Here is a 22,183-nt window from a genome sequence, read left to right as displayed (position 1 = left end):
ATAAATATACCTAAATAAATATAAATAAATAAAAAGATTACTGTGCAGATAAATATATTGCACTTTTTCCACATGCGCCCACGTTTATGGGTGTATGTTATATTGTTTTTTGTTTATTCCAGCGAGTTAATCCATTTTGAGGGGAGTTGAGGGGATAATTTAATTATAATGCGTTCAAGAGTCTTACGGCCTGAGGGAAGAAGCTGGAGGTTCTGCTTCGGAGGCTGCGGAACCTCTTTCTAGAGTCCAGCAGTGAAAACAGTCCTTGGTGGGGGTGGGAGGAGTCTTTGCAAATTATCTGAGCCCTGGTCAGGCAGCGCTTTTTGCGATCTCCTGGATAAGAGGAAGAGGATTCCTGAAGATCTTTTCCGCCGTCCTCACCACTCTCTGGAGAGACTTCCAGTCTGAGGCACTGCAGGCTCCAGTCCAGACAGAGAGATGCTGTTGGTCAGCAGGCTCTCTATAACAAAGATACAGTTCTCCAAGCATTATTAGCTATTTGCATTTGTTGTTTAGGATTTATGTTTAAATAATTGTCATAGTTAGTAAAACCTAAATTTTGTATTTGCAAACCTTACAAAAACAATTGATTCTAGTAAAACTCATAGATACAATATCACAGGCATTTTTAGACATAATGCATGTTTGGTTTTGGAGTTGTGTTTATATAACTTTCATATTTAGTATTACAGTAATACTGTCATATTGAGTAAAAAAAAAAACAACTAACTTGTGTCTTTACAAACCTTACAAAATATTTTTCCCAGTAAAACTCAAAGATACATTTCTACAGGCATTATTAGCCATTTTGCATGTGCGGTTTAGGATTTATGTTTAAATAACTGTCATATTGAGTGTGACAGTAAAGTCATAGTGAGTAAAACAAACTAACTTGTGTCTTTGCAATGCTTACAAAAGAAAATGTTACTAGTAAAACTCACAAAAGATACATTTCTTCATGCATTATTAGAAAATGTTCATGTGTAGTTTAGGAGTTATGTTTTAATAACTGTCAAATTGAGTGTGGCAGTTATACTGTCATTAAGTGTTAAACCTAATTTTTGTATTTGCAAACCTTACAAAAACAACTGATTCTAGTAAAACTCACATAGAATCAATATTGCAGGCATTTTAGACATTTCACATTTTTGGTTTAGGAGTTGTGTTTGAATACATTCTAATTGCTTTTTTCGTTAGGGCAAGATCGACCGGCAGGAGGCCACGGGGAAGCCCCAGGACACATTGGGAAGACTATGTCAGCCGGCTGGCCTGGGAACGCTTTGGGATCCCCCGAGAAGAGCTGGACGAAGTGGCTGGGGAGAGGGAAGTCTGGGCTTCTCTGCTTAGGCTGCTGCCCCCGCAACCCGATCTCGGATAAGCGGAAGAAAATGGATACATTTAGTATGACAGTTATACTATTATACTGAGTAAAAAAAACTAACTTGTGTCTTTAAAAAACCTTACAAATGATATGTTTTCTAGTAAAACTCACAAAGATACATCTCCAGGCATTATAAGCCATTTTGCATGTGGTTTAGGGGTTATGTTTAAATAACTGCCATATTGAATGTGGCAGTTATACTGTCATTATGAGTAAAACCTAATTTTTGTAATTGTAAACCTGACCAAAATACCTGATTCTGGTAAAACTCACATAGATTCAATATTACAGGCATTTTTAGACGGATTGCATGTGTAGTTTTGAAATTATGTTTATACAACTTTCTTATTTAGTATTACAGATTTACTGTCATATTGAGTAAAAAAAAAAACTAACTTTTGTCTTTACAAACCTTACAACATATTTTTTTCCAGTAAAATTCACAAAGATACATTTCTCCAGGCATTATTAACCAATTTGCATGTGTGGTTTAGGAGTTATGTTTAAATAACTGTCAGATTGAATGTGACAATACACTGTCATTATAAGTAAAAACTAATTTTTGTATGTAAACCTTACCAAAATACCTGATTCTGGTAAAACTCACATAGATACAATATTACAGGCTATTTTTAGACATAATGCATGTTTGGTTTTGGAGTTATGTTTATATAACTTTCATATTAAGTATGACAGCTATACCATCATATTGAGTAAAAAAAAACTAACTTGTGTCTTTATAAACCTTACAAATGATTTATTTCCAGTAAAACTCACATAGATACATTTTTCCAGGCATTATTAGCCATTGAGCATGTTTGGTTTAGGAGTTATGTTTAAATAACTGTCATTTTGAATATGGCGGTTACACTGTCATTATGAGTAAAACCTAATTTTTGTATTAGTAAACCTTACCAAAATACCTGATTCTAGTAAAACTCACACATATTCAATATTACAGCCATTTTTAAACGGATTGCATGTTTGAATTTGGAGTTATGTGTATATAACTTTTACATTTAGTGTGACAGTCATACTGTCATATTGAGTAAAAAAAACTAACTTGTGTTTTTACAAGCCTTACAAAATATATTTTTCCAGAAAAATTCACAGATGTACATTTCTCCTGGCATTATTAGTCATTTTGAATGTGTGGTTTAGGAGTTATGTTTAAATAACTGCCAGATTGAATGTGACAGTATACTGTCATAGTGAGTAAAACCAATATTTTGTATTTGCAAAACTTACAAAAACAACTGATTCTAGTAAAACTCACATGGATTCAATATTACAGGCATTTTTAGACATAATGCATGTTTGGTTTTGGAGTTATGTTTATACTACTTTTACATTTAGTATGACAGTTATACTGTCCATCCATCCATCCATTTTCTACCGCTTATTCCTTTCGGAGTCGCGGGGGGCGCTGGAGCCTATCTCAGCTACAATCGGGTGGAAGGCGGGTTACACCCTGGACAAGTCGCCACCTCATCATATTGAGTAAAAAAAAACTAACTTGTGTCTTAACAAACCTTACAAAATATTTGTTTTCAGTAATCTCACAAAGATAAATTTCTCCAGGCATTATTAGCCATTTTGCATCTGTGGTTTAGAATTTATGTTTAAATAACAGTCAGATTGAATGTGACAGTATACTGTCATAGTGAGTAAAACCAAAATGTTGTATTTGCAAACCTTACAAAAACAACTGATTCTACTAAAACTCAGATAGATACAATATTATAGGCATTTTTAGACAAAATGCAATTTTGGTTTTGAAGTTATGTCTATATAACGTTCACATTTAGTAGGACAGTATACCATCATATTGAGTAAAAAAAAAACTTGTGTCTTCACAAACATTACAATTTATTTTTTTTCCAGTGAAACTCACAAAGATACATTTATCCAGGCATTATTAACCATTTCGCATGTGTCGTTTAAATAACTGTCATATTGAGTGTGGCAGTTATACTACTAGTAAAACCTAATTTTTGTATTTGTTAACCTTACCAAAATACCTGATTCTAGTAAAACTCACATAGATTCAATACTACATGCATTTTTAGACGGATTGCAAGTTTGGTTTTGGAGTTTTGTTAATACAATTTTCATATTTAGTATGACAGTTAAACTGTCATATTGAGTAAAAAAAACTAACGTATGTCTTTACAAACCTTACAAAATATTTTTTTTCCAGTAAAACTCACAAAGATACATTTCTCCAGGCATTATTAACCATTTTGCATGTGTGGTTTTAGAGTTATGTTTAAATAACTGTTATATTGAGTGTGGCAGTTATACTGCATTTATGAGTAAAACATAATTTTTGTATATGTAAACCTTACCAAAATACTTGATTCTGGTAAAACTGACATAGATACAATATTACAGGCATTTTTAGACATAATGCATGTTTGGTTTTGGAGTTATGTTTATATAACTTTCAAATTTAGTATGACAGTTATACCATCATATTGAGTAAAAAAAAACTAACTTGTGTCTTTATAAACCTTACAAATTCTTTTTTTCCAGTAAAACTCACAAAGATTCATTTCTCGAGGCATTATTAGCCATTTAGCATGTTTGGTTAAGGAGTTATGTTTAAATAACTGTTATTTTGATTCTGGTAAAACTCACATAGATTCAATATTATAGGCATTTTTAGATGGACTGCAAGTTTGGTTTTGGAGTTATGTTTATTTAACTTTCATATTTTGTACGACAGTCATACTGTCATATTAAGTAAAAAAAACAAACTATTTTGTGTCTTTACAAACCTTACAAACTATTTTTTTCCAGTAAATTTTGCAAAGATACATTTCTCCAGGCATTATTAGTCATTTTGCATGTGTGGTTTAGGAGTTATATTTAATTAACTGTCAGATTGAATGTGACAGTATACTGTCATAGTGAGTAAAACCTAATTTTTTTATTTGTAAATCTTAACATTTTTAGGCATTTTTAGATGGATTGCATGTTTGGTATTGGAGTTATGTTTATATAACTTTTACATTTATTATGACAGTTATACAAACATATTGAATAAAAAAACCTAACTTGTGTCTTTACATACCTTCCAAAAAAAATGTTTTCCAGTAAAACTCACAAAGATACATTTCTCCAGGCATTTTTAGCCATTTTGCATGTGTGGTTTAGGAGTTATGTTTAAATAAATGTCATATTGAGTGTGGCAGTTATAATGTCATTATAAGTAAAACCTAATTTTTGTATTTGTAAACCTTACCAAAATACCTGATTCTAGTGAAACTCACATAGATTCAATATTTCAGCCATTTTTATACGGATTGCATGTTTGGTTTTGGAGTTATGTTTATATTACTTTCATATTTAGTATGACAGTTATACCATAATATTGAGTAAAAAAAACTATTTGTGTCTTTACAAACCTTACAAAATATTTGGTACCCGTAAAATTCAAAAAGATACATTTCTCCAGGCATTATTAGCCATTAATCATGTTTGGTTTAGGAGTTATGTTTAAATAACTGTAATATTGAGTGTGGCAGTTATACTGTCATTATGAGTAAAACCTATTTTTTGTATTTGTAAACCTTACCAAAATACCTGATTCTGATAAAACTCACATAGATACAATATTACAGGATTTTTTTTAGACATAAAGCATATTTCCATCATATTGAGTAAAAAAAACTAACTTGTGTCTATACAAACCTTACAAAGTATTTTTTTTTCCCAATAAAACTCACAAAAATACATTTATCCAGTTATTAGCCATTTTGCATCTGTGGTTTAGAATTTATGTTTAAATAACAGTCAGATTGAATGTGAAAGTATACTGTTATAGTGAGTAAAACCAAAATTTAATATTTGCAAACCTTACAAAAACAACTGATTCTAGTAAAACTCACATGGATACATAATTACAGGCATTTTTAGACATAATGCATGTTTAGTTTTGGAGTTATGTTATATTACTTTTACATTTAGTATGACAGTAATACTGTCATATTGAGTAAAAAAAAACTAACTTGTGTCTTTATAAACCTTACGAATTCTTTTTTTCCAGTAAAACTCACATTGATACTTTTCTCCAGGCATTTTTCGCCATTTTGCACGTGTGGTTTCGTAGTTATGTTTAAATAACTGTCAGATTGAATGTGACAGTATACTGTCTTAGTGAGTAAAGCCAATATTTTGTATTTGCAAACCTTAACAAAACAACTGTTTCTAGTAAAACTCACATGGATACAATATTACAGGCATTTTTAGACATAATGCATGTTTGGTTTTGGAGTTATGATTATATAACTTTCAAATTTAGTATGACAGTTATACTGTCATATTGAGTAAAAAAAAGTAACTTGTGTCTTTACAAACCTTACAAAATATTTTTTTTCCCAGTAAAACTCACAAAGATACATTTCTCCAGGCAATATTAGCCATTTTGCATGTGTGGTTTAGGAGTTATGTTTAAATAACTGTCATATCAAATGTTGCAGTTATAATGTCATTATGAGTAAAACCCAGGCTTTGTATTTGTAAACCTTACCAAAATACCTGATTCTGGTAAAACTCACATAGATTCAATATTACAGGCAGTTTAAGACATATTGCAAGTTTGGTTTAGGAGTTTGGTTTTGGAATTATGTTTATATAACTTTCATATTTAGTATGACATTTATACCATCATATTGAGTAAAAAAAAACTAACTTTTGTCTTTACAAACCTTACAAAATATTTTTTTCTAGTCAAACTTACATAGATACATTTCTCCAGGCATTATTAGCCATTTTGCATGTGAGGTTTAAGAGTTATGTTTAAATAACTGTCGTATTGAGTGTGGCAGTTATACTGTCTTTATGAATAAAACCTATTTTTTGTATTTGTAAACCTCACATATATAGAATTTTACAGGCATTTTTATACATAATGCATGTTTGGTTTTAGGGTTATGTTTATACAACATTCATATTTAGAATGACAGTTATACAATCATATTGAGTAAAAAATAACTAACTTGTATCTTTACAAACTTTACAATTTTTTTTTTTTTTTTTCAGGAAAACTCACAAAGATACATTTCTCCAGGGATTATTAGCCATTTTTTATGTGTGGTTTAGGAGTTACATTATGTTTAAATAACTGTCAGATTGAATGAGACAATTATACTGTCATAGTGAGTAAAACCTACTTTTTGTATTTGTAAACCATACCAAATTACTTAATTCTGGTAAAAGTCACATAGATACAATATTACAGGTATTTTTAGACATAATGCATGTTTGGTTTTGGAGCTATGTTTATATTACTTTTACATTTGGTATGATACTGTCATATTGAGTAAAAAAAAAACAATTTTGTGTCTTTATAAACCTTACGAATTCTTTTTTTTCCAGTAAAACTCACATAGATACATTTCTCCAAGCGTTTTTAGCCGTTTTTTATGTGTGGTTTAGTAGCTATGTTTAAATAACTGTCAAATTGAATGTGACAGTATACTGTCATAGTGAGTAAAGCCAATATTTTGTATTTGCAAACCTTACAAAAACAACTGTTTCTAGTAAAACTCACATGGATACAATATTACAGGCATTTTTAGACATAATGCATGTTTGGTTTTGGAGTTATGTTTATATAACTTTCAAAATTAGTATGACGGTTATACTGTCATATTGAGTAAAAAAAAGTAACTTGTGTCTTTACAAACCTTACAAAATATTTTTTTTTCCAGTAAAGCTCACAAAGATACATTTCTCCAGGCATTATTAGCCATTTTGCATGTGTGGTTTAGGAGTTATGTTTAAATAACTGTCAAATTGAATGTGACAGTATACTGTCATAGTGATTAAAACCAATATTTTGTGTTTGCAAACCTTACTACAACAATTGATTTTAGTAAAACTCGCATGGATACAAAATTACAGGCATTTTTAGACATAAAGCATGTTTGGTTTTGGAGTTATGTTTATATATTTTTTACATTTAGTATTACAGTTATACTGTCATATTGAGTAAAAAAACCTAACTTTTGTCTTTACAAACCTTACAATTTTTTTTCCAGTGAAACTCACATAGATACATTTCTCCAGGCATTTTTAACCATTTTGCATGTGTCGTTTAGGAGTTATGTTTAAATAACTGTCATATTAAATGTGTAGCAGTTATACTGTCATGAGTAAAACCTATTTTTTTTTATTTGTAAACATTACTAAAATACCTTATTCTAGTAAAACTCACATATATACAATATAACAGGTATTTTTAGACTGATTGCATGTTTGGTTTTGGAGTTATGTTTATATAACTTTAATATTTAGTATGACAGTTATAATGGCATATTAAGTAAAAAAAAAACTAACTTGTGTCCTTACAAACCTTACAAAATATTTTTTTTCAGTACAACTCACAAAGATACATTTCTCCAGGCTTGAGTAACCATTTTGCAAGTGTCGTTTAGGAGTTATGTTTAAATAACTGTCATATAAAATTTGTGGCAGTTATACTGTCATTATGAGTAAAACCTTTTTTTTTTTCATTGTAAACATTACCAAAATACCTGATTCTAGTAAAACTCACATATATTCAATATTACAGGCATTTTTAGACTGATTGCATGTTTGGTTTTGGAGTTATATGTATATAACTTTAATATTTAGTATGACAGTTATACTGTCATATTAAGTAAAAAAAACTAACTTGTGTCTTTACAAACGTTACAAATATTTTTTTTCTCCAGTAAAACTCACAAAGATACATTTCTCCAGGCATTATTAGCCATTTAGCATGTTTGGTTTAGGAGTTTTGATTAAATAACTGTCATATTGAGTGTGGCAGTTATACTGTCATTATAAGTAAAACCGTGTATTTGTAAACCTTACCAAAATACCTGATTCTAGTAAAACTCACATAGATTCAAAATTAGAGCCATTTTTTTACGGATTGCATGTTTGGTTTTCGGGTTTGGTTTTGGAGTTATGTTTATATAACTTTTATATTTAGTATGACAGTTATACCGTCATATTGAGTAAAAAAAACTAACTTGTGTTTTTGCAAACCTTACAAAAGATCATTATTCTAGTACAACTAACAAAGATACATTTCTCCAGGTTTATTAGCCATTTTGCATGTGTCGTTTATGAGTTATGTTTAAATAACTGTCAGATTGAATGTGACAGTATACTGTCATAGTGAGTAAAGGCAATTTTTTGTATTTGCAAACTTTACAAAAACAACTGTTTCTAGTAAAACTCGCATGGATACAATATTATATGCATTTTAGACATAATACATGTTTGGTTTTGGAGTTATGTTTATACAAATTTCAAAATTAGTATGACAGTTATACTGTCTTATTGAGTAAAAAAAAGCTAACTTGTGTCTTTAAAAACCTTACAAACTATTTTTTTCCAGTAAAACTTACAAAGATACATTTCTCCAGGCATTATTAGACATTTTCCATGCATGGTTTAGGAGTTATGTTTAAATAACAGTCAGATTGAATGTGACAGTATACTGTCATAGTAGTTTTTTACTCAATATGACAGTAATGTTCTTAAAAATCCTGAGATAATGCGAAAAAAGCAATAAAAATGTTTTTCAACATAATTCCCACACCAAACATGCAACATGTCTAATAATAACTGGAGACATGTATATTTTGTTAGTTTTACTAGAAAATGTATCTTTTGTAAGTTTTGCAACGACGGAAGTTAGTTTTTTTAATTCAATATGACAGTATAACTGTCAAACTAAATGTAAAAGTTATATAAACATAACTCCAAAAATGAACATGCATTATGTCTAAAAATGCCTAAAATGTTGTATCTATGTGAGTTTTACCAGAATCAGGTAATTTGGTAAGGTTTACAAATACAAAAATGTTTTTTTTCTCATAATGACAGTTAATCTGCTACATTCAATTTGACAGTTTTTTAAACATAACTTCCTAACCACACATGCAAATAAATGGGTTATACTTGTATAGCGCTTTTCTACCTTCAAGGTACTTAAAGTGCTTTGACAGCCATCAGGAGCAAGGGGTGAAGAGTCTTGCCCAAGGACACAACGGACGTGACTAAGATGGAAGAAGGTGGGGATTGAACCCCAGTAACCAGCAACCCTCCGATTGCTGGCACGGCCACTCTACCAAATTCGCCACGCCTAATAAAGCCTAAAACAATGCATCCTTGTAAGTTTTACTCGAAACATATGCTATTATTAGGCTTGCAAACACAAAAAGTAGTTTTTTACTCATTATGACAGTAATGTTCTTAAAATCCTGAGATAATGCGAAATAAGCAATAAAAATGTTTTTCAACATAATTCCTAAACCAAACATGCAACATGTCTAATAATGCCTGAAGACATGTATCTTTGTTAGTTTTACTAAAAAAAATATATTTTGTAAGTTTTGCAAAGACGCAAATTAGTTTTTTTTAATTCAATATGACAGTATAACTGTCATACCAAATATAAAAGTTAAATAAACATAACTACAAAACTGAACATGCATTATGTCTAAAAATGCCACAAATATTGTAGCTATTTGAGTTTTACAAGAATCAGGTAATTTAGTAAGGTTTACAAAAACCAAAATTAGGGTTTACTCATAATGACAGATTACTGCTACATTCAATTTGACAGTTATTTAAACATAACTTCCTAACCATGAATGCAAAAAGGCTAATAAAGCCTAAAACAATGCATCCTTGTGAGTTTTACTCGAAACATGTGGTATTTTAAGGCTTGCAAACACAAAAAGTAGTTTTTTTACTTATTATGACAGTAATGTTCTTAAAATCCTGAGATAATGCGAAAAAAGCAATACAACTGTTTTTCAACATAATTCCTACACCAAACATGCAACATGTCTAATAATGCCTGGAGACATGTGTCTTTGTTAGTATTACTAAAAAAATCATATTTTGTAAGGTTTGCAACGATGCAAGTTAGTTTTTTATGTAAATATGACAGTATAACTGTCATACCAAATATGAATGTTATATAAACATAACTCCAAAACTGAACATGCATTATGTCTAAAAATGCCTGTAATATTGTATCTATATGAGTTTAACCAGAATCAGGTAATTTGGAAAGGTTTAAAAATAAAAAAAATTGGGTTTTTGTCATAATGACAGTATATCTGCAAAATTCAATTTGACAGTTATTTAAACATATCTTCATAATAACACATGCAAATAGGCCAATAAAGCCTAAAACAATGCATCCTTGTGAGTGTTACTCGAAACATATGGTATTGTATGGCTTGCAAACACAAAAAGTAGTTTTTTACTCAATATGACAGTAATATTCTTAAAATCCTGAGATAATGCGAAAAAAGCAATAAAAATGTTTTTTAACATAATTCGTACACCAAATATGTAACATGTCTAATAATACCTGGAGACAAGTATCCTTCTTAGTTTTACTAGAAAAATTATCTTTTGTAAGTTTTGCCATGACGCAAGTTAGTTTTTTTTAATTCATAATGACATTATAACTGTCATACCAAATATGAAAGTTATATAAACATAACTCCCAAACTGAACATGCATCATGTCTAAAAATGCCTGTAATATTGTATCTATGTGAGTTTAACCAGGATCAGGTAATTTGGAAAGGTTTACAAATACAAAAGTTGGGTTTTTGTCATAATGACAGTATATCTGCTAAATTTAATTTGACAGTTATTTAAACATATCTTCATAATAACAAATGCAAATAGGCCAATAAAGCCTAAAACAATGCATCCTTGTGAGTTTTACTCGAAACATTTGCTATTTTAAGGCTTGCCAACACAAAAAGTAGTTTTTTCCTCAATATGACAGTAATGTTCTTAAAATCCTGAGATAATATGAAAAAAGCAATAAAACTGTTTTTCAACATAATTCCTACACCAAACTTGCAAAATGTCTAATAATGCCTGGAGACATGTATCTTTGTTAGTTTTACTAGAAAAAGAATATTTTGTAAGTTTTGCAAAGACGCAAGTTAGTTTTTTTAATTCAATATGAGAATTTAACTGTCATACCAAATATGAAAGTTATATAAACATAATTCCAAAAGTAAAGATGCATTAAGTCTAAAAATGCCTGTAATTTTGTATCTATGTGAGTTTTACCAGAATCAGGTAATTTGGTAAGGTTTACAAATACAAAATTTAAGTTTTTGTTATGTCATTACTGCTACATTCAATTTGACAGTTATTTCAACATAACTTCCTAACCACTCATGCAAAAAGGCTAATAAAGCCTGGAGACATGTATCTTTGTTAGTTTTACTAGAAAATCGATCTTTTGTAAATTTTGCAAATACGCAAGTTTTTTTTTATTCATAATGACAGTATAACCTTCATACCAAATATAAAAGTTAAATAAACATAACTCCAAAACTGAACATGCATTATGTCTCAAAATGCCTAAAATATTGTATCTATTTGAGTTTAACAAGAATCAGGTAATTTGGTAAGGTTTACCAATACAAAAATAGGGTTTAATCATCATGACAGATAACTGCTACTTTCAATTTGACAGTGATTTAAACATAACTTCCTAACCATACATGCAAAAAGGCTAATAAAGCCTAAAACAATGCATCCTTGTGAGTGTTAGTCGAAACATATAGTATTTTAAGGCTTTCAAACACAAAAAGTAGTTTTTTTCTCAATATGACAGTAATATTCTTAAAATCCTGAGATAATGCGAAAAAAGCAATACATATGTTTTTCAACATAATTCCTACACCAACATGTCTATAATGCCTGGAGACATGTATCCGTGTTAGTTTCACTAGAAAAATTATCTTTTGTAAGTTTTGCCATGACGCAAAATAGTTTTTTTTAATTCATAATGACATTATAACTGTCATACCAAATATGAAAGTTATACATAACTCCAAAACTGAAAATGCATTATGTCTAAAAATGCCTGTAATATTGTATCTATGTGAGTTTAACCAGAATCAGGTAATTTGGAAAGGTTTACAAATACAAAAATTGGGTTTTTGTCATAAGGACAGTATAACTTCTAAATTCAATTTGACAGTTATTTAAACATATCTTCATATTAACACATGCAAATAGGCCAATAAAGCCTAAACCAATGCATCCTTGTGAGTTTTACTCGAAACATATGCTATTTTAAGGCTTGCCAACACAAAAAGTAGTTTTTTCCTCAATATGACAGAATGTTCTTAATATCCAGAGATAATGCGAAAAAAGCAATAAAAATGTTTTTCAACATAATTCCTACACCAAACATGCAAAATGTCTAATAATGCCTGGAGACATGTATCTTTGTTAGTTTTACTAGAAAAATAATCTTTTGTAAGTTTTGCAAAGACGCAAGTTAGTTTTTTTTAATTCAATATGAGAGTTTAAATGTCATGCCAAATATGAAAGTTATATAAACATAATTCCAAAAGTAAAGATGCATTAAGTCTAAAAATGCCTGTAATTTTGTATCTATGTGAGTTTAACCAGAATCAGGTAATTTGGTAAGGTTTACAAATACAAAAATTAAGTTTTTCTTATACTGTCATTACTGCTACATTCAATTTGACAGTTATTTCAACATAACTTCCTAACCACTCATGCAAAAAGGCTAATAAAGCCTGGAGACAAGTATCCTTGTTAGTTTCACTAGAAAAAATATCTTTTGTAAGTTTTGCCATGACGCAAATTTTTATTTTTTAATTCATAATGACATTATAACTGCTACATTGAATTTGACAGTTATTTAAACATAACTTCCTAACCATACATGCAAAAAAGGCTAATAAAGCCTAAAACAATGCATCCTTGTTAGTGTTACTTGAAACATGTGGTATTTTAAGGCTTGCAAACACAAAAAGTAGTTTTTTATTTAATATGACAGTAATATTCTTAAAATGCTGAGATATTGCGAAAAAAGCAATAAAAATGTTTTTTAACATGATTCCTACACCAAACATGTAACATGTCTAATAATGCCTGGAGACAAGTATCCTTGTTAGTTTCACTAGAAAAATTATCTTTTGTAAGTTTTGTCATGACGCAAGTTAGTTTTTTTTTATTCATAATGACATTTTAACTGTCATACCAAATATGAAAGTTATATAAACATAACTCAAAAACTGAACATGCATCATGTCTAAAAATGCCTGTAATATTGTATCTATGTGAGTTTAACCAGAATCAGGTAATTTGGAAAGGTTTACAATACAAAAAATGGGTTTTTGTCATAATGACAGTATAACTGCCAAATTCAATTTGACAGTTATTTAAACATAACTTCATAATAACACATGCAAATAGGCCAATGAAATCCAAACCAATGCATCCTTGCGAGTTTTACTCGAAACATAGGCTATTTTAAGCCTGCCAACACAAAAAATAGTTTTTTCCTCAATATGACAGAATGTTTTTATTATCCTGAGAAAATGCGAAAAAAGCAATAAAAATGTTTTTCAACATAATTCCTACACCAAACATACAAAATGTCTAATAATGCCTGGAGACATGTATCTTTGTTAGTTTTACTAGAAAAATAATCTTTTGTAAGTTTTGCAAAGTTAGTTTTTTTAATTCAATATGACAGTATAACTGTCATACCAAATATGAAAGTTATATAAACATAACTCCAAAAGTAAAGATGCATTAAGTCTAAAAATGCCTGTAATTTTGTATCTATGTGAGTTTTACCAGAATCAGGTAATTTGGTAAGATTTACAAATACAAAAATTAAGTTTTTTTCATAATGACAGTATAACTGCTACATTCAATTTGACAGTTATTTAAACATAACTTGCCTAACCATACATGCAAAAAAGGCTAATAAAGCCTAAAACAATGCATCCTTGTTAGTGTTACTTGAAACATATGGTATTTTAAGGCTTCAAACACAAAAAGTAGTTTTTTCCTCAATATGACAGTAATGTTCTTAAAATCCTGAGATAATGCGAAAAAAGCAATAAAAATGTTTTTCAACATAATTCCTACACCAAACATGCAAAATGTCTAATAATGCCTGGAGTAATGTATCTTTGTTAGTTTTACTAGAAAAAATATATTTTGTAAGTTTTGCAAAGACGCAAGTTAGTTTTTTTAATTCAATATGAGAGTTTAACTGTCATACCAAATATGAAAGTTGTATAAACATAACTCCAAAAGTAAAGATGCAATAAGTCTAAAAATGCCTGTAATTTTGTATCTATGTGAGTTTTACCAGAATCAGGTAATTTGGCAAGGTTTACAAATACAAAAATTAAGTTTTTCTTATGACAGTATAACTGCTACATTCAATTTGACAGTTATTTCAACAAAACTTCCTAACCACACATGCAAAAAGGCTAATAAAGCCTAAAACAATGCATCCTTGTGAGTTTTACTCGAAACATATGCTTTTTTAAGGCTTGCAAACACTAAAATTAGTTTTCTACTCAATATGACAGTAATGTTCTTAAAATCCTGGGATAATGCGAAAAAAGCAATACAAATGTTTTTCAACATAATTCCTACACCAAACATACAACATGTCTAATAATTCCTGGCGACATGTATCTTTGTTAGTTTTACTAAAAAATCATATATTGTAAGGTTTGCAACAATTCAAGTTAGTTTTTTTAATCTAAATATGAAAGTATAGCTGTCATCCTAATTATGAAAGTTATTTACACATAACTCCAAAATTAAACATGCATTATGTCTAAAAATGCCTGTAATATTTTATATCCGTGAGTATTATCAATCCGTTATTTTGGTAAGGTTTACAAATACAAAAATTAAGGTTTTACTCATAATGACAGTATAACTGCCACTTTCAAAATGACAGTTATTTAAACGTGACTCCTAAATCACATGCAAATTGGTTAATAATAACTGGAGAAATGTATTTTTGTGAGATTTACTGGTAATAAATAATTTGTAAGGTTTATAAAGACACAAGTTTTTTTATTTTATTTAATATGATGGTATATTGTCATACTAAATATGAAAATTATATAGACATAACTCCAAAACCAAACATGCAATCCGTCTAAAATGGCCTGTAATAATGAATTTGTGTGAGTTTTACTAGAATCAAGTATTTTGGTAAGGTTTACAAATACAAAAATTAGGTTTTACTCATAATGTCAGTATCACTGCCACACTCAATGTGACAGTTATTGAAACATAACTCCTAAACCAAACATGCTAAATGGCTAATAATGACTGGGGAAATTGATCTTTGTGTGTTTTACTGGAAACAAATAATTTGTAAGGTTTGTAAAGACACAAGTTAGTTTTTTTTACTCAATATGATGGTATAACTGTCATACTAAATATGAAAGTTGTATAAACATAAATCCAAAACCAAACATGCATTATGTCTAAAAATGCCTGTAATATTGTATTCATGTGAGTTTTACTAAAATCAGTTGTTTTTGTAAGGTTTGCAAATACAAAATATTGTTTTTACTCACGATGACAGTATACTGTCACTCTCAATATGACAGTTATTTAAACATGACTCCTGAATCACTTGCAAATTGGTTAATAATGCCTGGAGAAATGTATTTTTGTGGGTTTTACTGGAAAAAAATAATTTGTAAGGTTTATAAAGACACAAATTAGTTTTTTTAATTTAATATGATGGTATAACTGTCATACTAAATATGAAAGTTATATACACATAACTCCAAAACCAAACATGCAATCCATTTAAAAATGCCTGTAATATTGAATGTGTGTGAGTTTTACTAGAATCAAGTATTTTGGTAAGGTTTACAAATACAAAAATTAGGTTTTACTCATAATGACAGTATCACTGCCACACTCAATATGACAGTTATTGAAACATAACTCCTAAACCAAACATGCTAAATGGCTAATAATGACTGGGGAAATTGATCTTTGTGAGTTTTACTGGAAACAAATATTTTGTAAGGTTTGTAAAGACACACATTTTTTTTTTTTACTCAATATGATTGGATAACTGTCATACTAAATATGCAAGTTATATACACATAACTCCAAAACCAAACATGCATTATGTCTAAAAATGCCTGTAATATTGTATTCATGTGAGTTTTACTAAAATCAGTTGTTTTCGTAAGGTTTGCAAATACAAAATATTGTTTTTACTCACGATGACAGTATACTGTCACTCTCAATATGACAGTTATTTAAACATGACTCCGGAATCACTTGCAAATTGGTTAATAATGCCTGGAAAAATGTATTTTTGTGGGTTTTACTGGAAAAAAATAATTTGTAAGGTTTATAAAAACACAAGTTAGTTTTTTTAATTTAATATGATGGTATAACTGTCATACTAAATATGAAAGTTATATACACATAACTCCAAAACCAAACATGCAATCCATTTAAAAATGCCTGTAATATTGAATGTGTGTGAGTTTTACTAGAATCAAGTATTTTGGTAAGGTTTACAAATACAAAAATTAGGTTTTACTCATAATGACAGTATCACTGCCACACTCAATATGACAGTTATTGAAACATAACTCCTAAACAAAACATGCTAAATGGCTAATAATGACTGGGGAAATTGATCTTTGTGAGTTTTACTGGAAACAAATATTTTGTAAGGTTTGTAAAGACACACATTTTTTTTTTTTACTCAATATGATTGGATAACTGTCATACTAAATATGCAAGTTATATACACATAACTCCAAAACCAAACATGCATTATGTCTAAAAATGCCTGTAATATTGTATTCATGTGAGTTTTACTAAAATCAGTTGTTTTCGTAAGGTTTGCAAATACAAAATATTGTTTTTACTCACGATGACAGTATACTGTCACTCTCAATATGACAGTTATTTAAACATGACTCCGGAATCACTTGCAAATTGGTTAATAATGCCTGGAAAAATGTATTTTTGTGGGTTTTACTGGAAAAAAATAATTTGTAAGGTTTATAAAAACACAAGTTAGTTTTTTTAATTTAATATGATGGTATAACTGTCATACTAAATATGAAAGTTATATACACATAACTCCAAAACCAAACATGCAATCCGTTTAAAAATGCCTGTAATATTGAATGTGTGTGAGTTTTACTAGAATCAAGTATTTTGGTAAGGTTTACAAATACAAAAATTAGGTTTTACTCATAATGACAGTATCACTGCCACACTCAATATGACAGTTATTGAAACATAACTCCTAAACCAAACATGCTAAATGGCTAATAATGACTGGGGAAATAGATCTTTGTGAGTTTTACTGGAAACAAATATTTTGTAAGGTTTGTAAAGACACACATTTTTTTTTACTCAATATGATTGGATAACTGTCATACTAAATATGCAAGTTATATACACATAACTCCAAAACCAAACATGCCTTGTGTCTAAAAATGCTTGAATTTTAAATCTATGTGAGTTTTACTAGAAACAGGTATTTTGGTAAGGTTTACAAATACAAAAATTATGTTTTACTCATAATGACAGTATAACTGCCACATTCCAAATGACAGGTTTTTTTTAAACATAACTCCTAAACCAAACATGCTAAATGGCTAATAATGCCTGGAGAATGGTATATTTACTGGAAAAAAAAACATTTTGAAGGTTTGTAAAGACACAAGTTAGTTTTTTTTTACTCAAAAAGAAAGTATAACTGTCATACTAAATGTCAAAGTTATATAAACATAACTCCAAAACCAAACATGCATTATGTCTAAAAATGCCTGCAATGATGTATCTATGTGAGTATTACTAGAATCAGTTGTTTTTGTAAGTTTTGCAAATACAAAATGTTGGTTTTACTCACTATGACAGTATACTGTCACATTCAATCTGACAGTTATTGAAACATAACTCCTAAACCACAAATTCAAAATGACTAATAATGCCTCAAGAAATATATCTCTGTGTATTTTTCTGGAAAAAAATATTTTGTATGGTTTGTAAAAACACAAGTTAGTTTTTTTTTTTTTACTTAATATGACAGTATAACTGTCATACTAAATGTGAAAATTATAAAAACATAACTCCAAGACCAAACTTGCAATCCGTCTAAAAATGCCTGGAATATTGAATTTTACTAGAATCAGTTGTTTTTGTAAGTTTTTCAAATACAAAATACTGGTTTTACTCACTATGACAATATACTCTCACATTCAATCTGACAGTTATTTAAACATAACTTCTAAACCACACATGCAAATTGGTTAATAATGCCTGGAGAAATGTATTTTTTTGAGTTTGCTGGGGAAAAAAATATTTTGTAAGGTTTTTAAAGACACAAGTTAGATTTTCTTTACTCAATATGAAAGTATAACTGTCATACTAAATATGAAAGTAATTTCCAAAACCAAACATGCCTTATATCTAAAAATGCCTGTAATATTGTATCTATGTGAGTTTTACTACAATCAGGTATTTTGGTAAGGTTTACAAATACAAAAATTAAGTTTTACTCATAATGACAGTATAACTGCCACACGCAATATGACAGTTATTTAAACATAAATCCTAAACCACAAATGCTAAATGGCTATTAATGCCTGGAGAAATGTGCCTTTGTGAGTTTTACTGGAAAAAAAATTGTAATATTTGTAAAGACACAAGTTAGTTGTTTTTTACTCCTTATGACAGTATAACTTTCATACTAAATGCAAAAGTCATATAAACATAACTCCAAAACCAAACATGCATTATGTCTAAAAATGCTTATAATATTGTGTCCATGTGAGTTTTAGTAGAATCAGGTATTTTGTTAAGGTTTACAAATACAAAAATTAGGTTTTACTCATAATGACAGTATAACTGCCACACTCAATATGACAGTTATTTAAATATAACTCCTAAACCACACATGCAAAATGGCTAATAATGCCTGGAAAAATGTATCTTTGTGAGTTTTACTGGGAAAAAAAAAATATTTTGTAAGGTTTGTAAAGACACTAGTTAGTTTTTTGTTTTTTTACTCAATATGACAGTATAGCTGTCTTACTATATGAAAGTTATATAAATATAACTCCAAACTAAAACATGCATTATGTCTAAAAATGCCTGTAATATTTTTTATACATGAGTTTTACCTGAATTATGTATTTTGGTAAGGTTTACAAATACAAAAATTAGGTTTTACTCATAATGACAATATAACTGCCACTTTCAAAATAACATTTATTTAAACTTAACTCCTAAACCAAACATGCTCAAAGGCTAATAATGCCTGGAGAAATGTATCTTTGTGAGTTTTACTGGAAAACATTTTTTTTAAGGTTTATAAAGACACAAGTTAGTTTTTTTTAATCAATATGATGGCATAACTGTCATACTAAATATGAAAGTTATATAAACATAACTCAAAAACCAAAGATGCATTATGTCTAAAAATGCCTGTAATATTGTATATATGTGAGTTTTACCAGAATCAGGTAATTTGGTAAGGTTTACAAATACAAAAAGTAGGTTTTACTCACTATGACAGTATACTGTCACATTCAATCTGACAGTTATTTAAACATAATGTAACTCCTAAACCACACATAAAAAATGGCTAATAATCCCTGGAGAAATGTATCTTTGTGAGTTTTCCTGAAAAAAAAAAAAAAATTGTACGGATTGTAAAGACACAAGTTAGTTTTTTTTACTCAATTTGATTGTATAACTGTCATACTAAATATGAAAGTTGTATAAACATAACCCTAAAACCAAACATGCATTATGTATAAAAATGCCTGTAAAATTCTATATATGTGAGTTTTACCAGAATCATGTATTTTGGTAAGGTTTACAAATAGGTTTTATTCATAATGACAGTATAACTGCCACACTCAATACGACAGTTATTTAAACATAACTCTTAATCCACACATGAAAAATGGCTAATAATGCCTGAAGAAATGTATCTTTGTAAGTTTTACTAGAAAAAAATATTTTGTAAGGTTTGTAAAGACAAAAGATAGTTTTTTTTTTTTACTCAATATGATGGTTTAAGTGTCATACTAAATATGAAAGTTATATAAACATAATTCCAAAACCAAACTCCTAAACCAAACTTGCAATATGTCTTAAACTGCCTGTAATATTGAAGCTATGTGAGTTTTACCAGAATCAGGTATTTTGGTAAGGTTTACAAATACAAAGCCTGGGTTTTACTCATAATGACAGTATAATTGCAACATTTGATATGACAGTTATTTAAACATAACTCCTAAACCACACATGCAAAATGGCTAATAATGCCTGGAGAAATGTATCTTTGTGAGTTTTACTGGGAAAAAAAATATTTTGTAAGGTTTGTAAAGACACAAATTACTTTTTTTACTCAATATGACAGTATAACTGTCATACTAAATTTGAAAGTTATATAAACATAACTCCAAAACCAAACATGCATTATGTCTAAAAATGCCTGTAATATTGTATCCATGTGAGTTTTACTACAAACAGTTGTTTTTGTAAGGTTTGCAAATACAAAATATTGGCTTTACTCACTATGACAGTATACTGTCACATTCAATCTGACAGTTATTTAAACATAACTACGAAACCACACATGCAAAATGGCTAAAAATGCCTGGAGAAATGTATCTATGTGAGTTTTACTGGAAAAAAAGAATTCGTAAAGTTTATAAAGACACAAGTTAGTTTTTTTTACTCAATATGACAGTAATACTGTCATACTAAATGTAAAAGTAATATAAACATAACTCCAAAACCAAACATGCATTGTGTCTAAAAATGCCTGTAATTATGTATCCATGTGAGTTTTACTAGATTCAGTTGTTTTTGTAAGGTTTGCAAATATTTAATTTTGGTTTTACTCACTATGACAGTATACTGTCCCATTCAATCTGACTGTTATTTAAACATAAATTCTAAACCACAGATGCAAAATGGCTAATAATAACTGGATAAATGTATCTGTGAGATTACTGAAAAAAAATATTTTGCAAGGTTTGTTAAGACACAAGTTATTTTTTTTTACTCAATATGATGAGGTGGAGACTTGTCCAGGGTGTACCCCGCCTTCCGCCCGATTGTAGCTGAGATAGGCTCCAGCGCACCCCGCGACCCCGAAGGGAATAAGCGGTAAAAAATGGATGGATGCATGGACAGTATAACTGTCATACTAAATGTAAAAGTAGTATAAACATAACTCCAAAACCAAACATGCATTATGTCTAAAAATGCCTGTAATATTGTATCCATGTGAGTTTTACTAGAATCAGTTGTTTTTGTAAGTTTTGCAAATACAAAATATTGGTTTTACTCACTATGACAGTATACTGTCACATTCGAGTTTTACAAGAATCAGGTATTTTGGTAAGGTTTACTAATACAAAAATTAGGTTTTACTCATAATGACAGTGTAACCGCCATATTCAAAATGACAGTTATTTAAACATAACTCCTAAACCAAACATGCTCAATGGCTGGAAAAATGTATCTATGTGAGTTTTACTGGAAATAAATAATTTGTAAGGTTTATAAAGACACAAGTTAGTTTTTTTACTTAATATGATGGTATAGCTGTCATACTAAATATGAAAGTTATATAAACATAACTCCAAAACCAAACATGCATTATGTCAAAAAAAAAAGCCTGTAATATTGTATCTATGGGAGTTTTACCAGAATCAGGTATTTTGGTAAGGTTGACATACAAAAATTAGTTTTTACTTATAATGACAGTGTATTGTCACATTCAATCTAACAGTTATTTAAACATAACTCCTAAACCACACATGCAAATTTGTTAATAATGCCTGGAGAAATGTATCTTTGGGATTTTTACTGGAAAAAAAATATGTTGTAAGGTTTGTAAAGACAAAAGTTAGTTTTTTTTACTCAATATGACAGTATATCT

This window comes from Nerophis lumbriciformis, linkage group LG33 (assembly GCF_033978685.3).
Source record: "Nerophis lumbriciformis linkage group LG33, RoL_Nlum_v2.1, whole genome shotgun sequence".
In the NCBI taxonomy this organism is placed as follows: Eukaryota; Metazoa; Chordata; class Actinopteri; order Syngnathiformes; family Syngnathidae; genus Nerophis; species Nerophis lumbriciformis.
The sequence above is the reverse complement of the archived record's forward strand: the minus strand, read 5'-3'. Positions refer to the sequence as shown.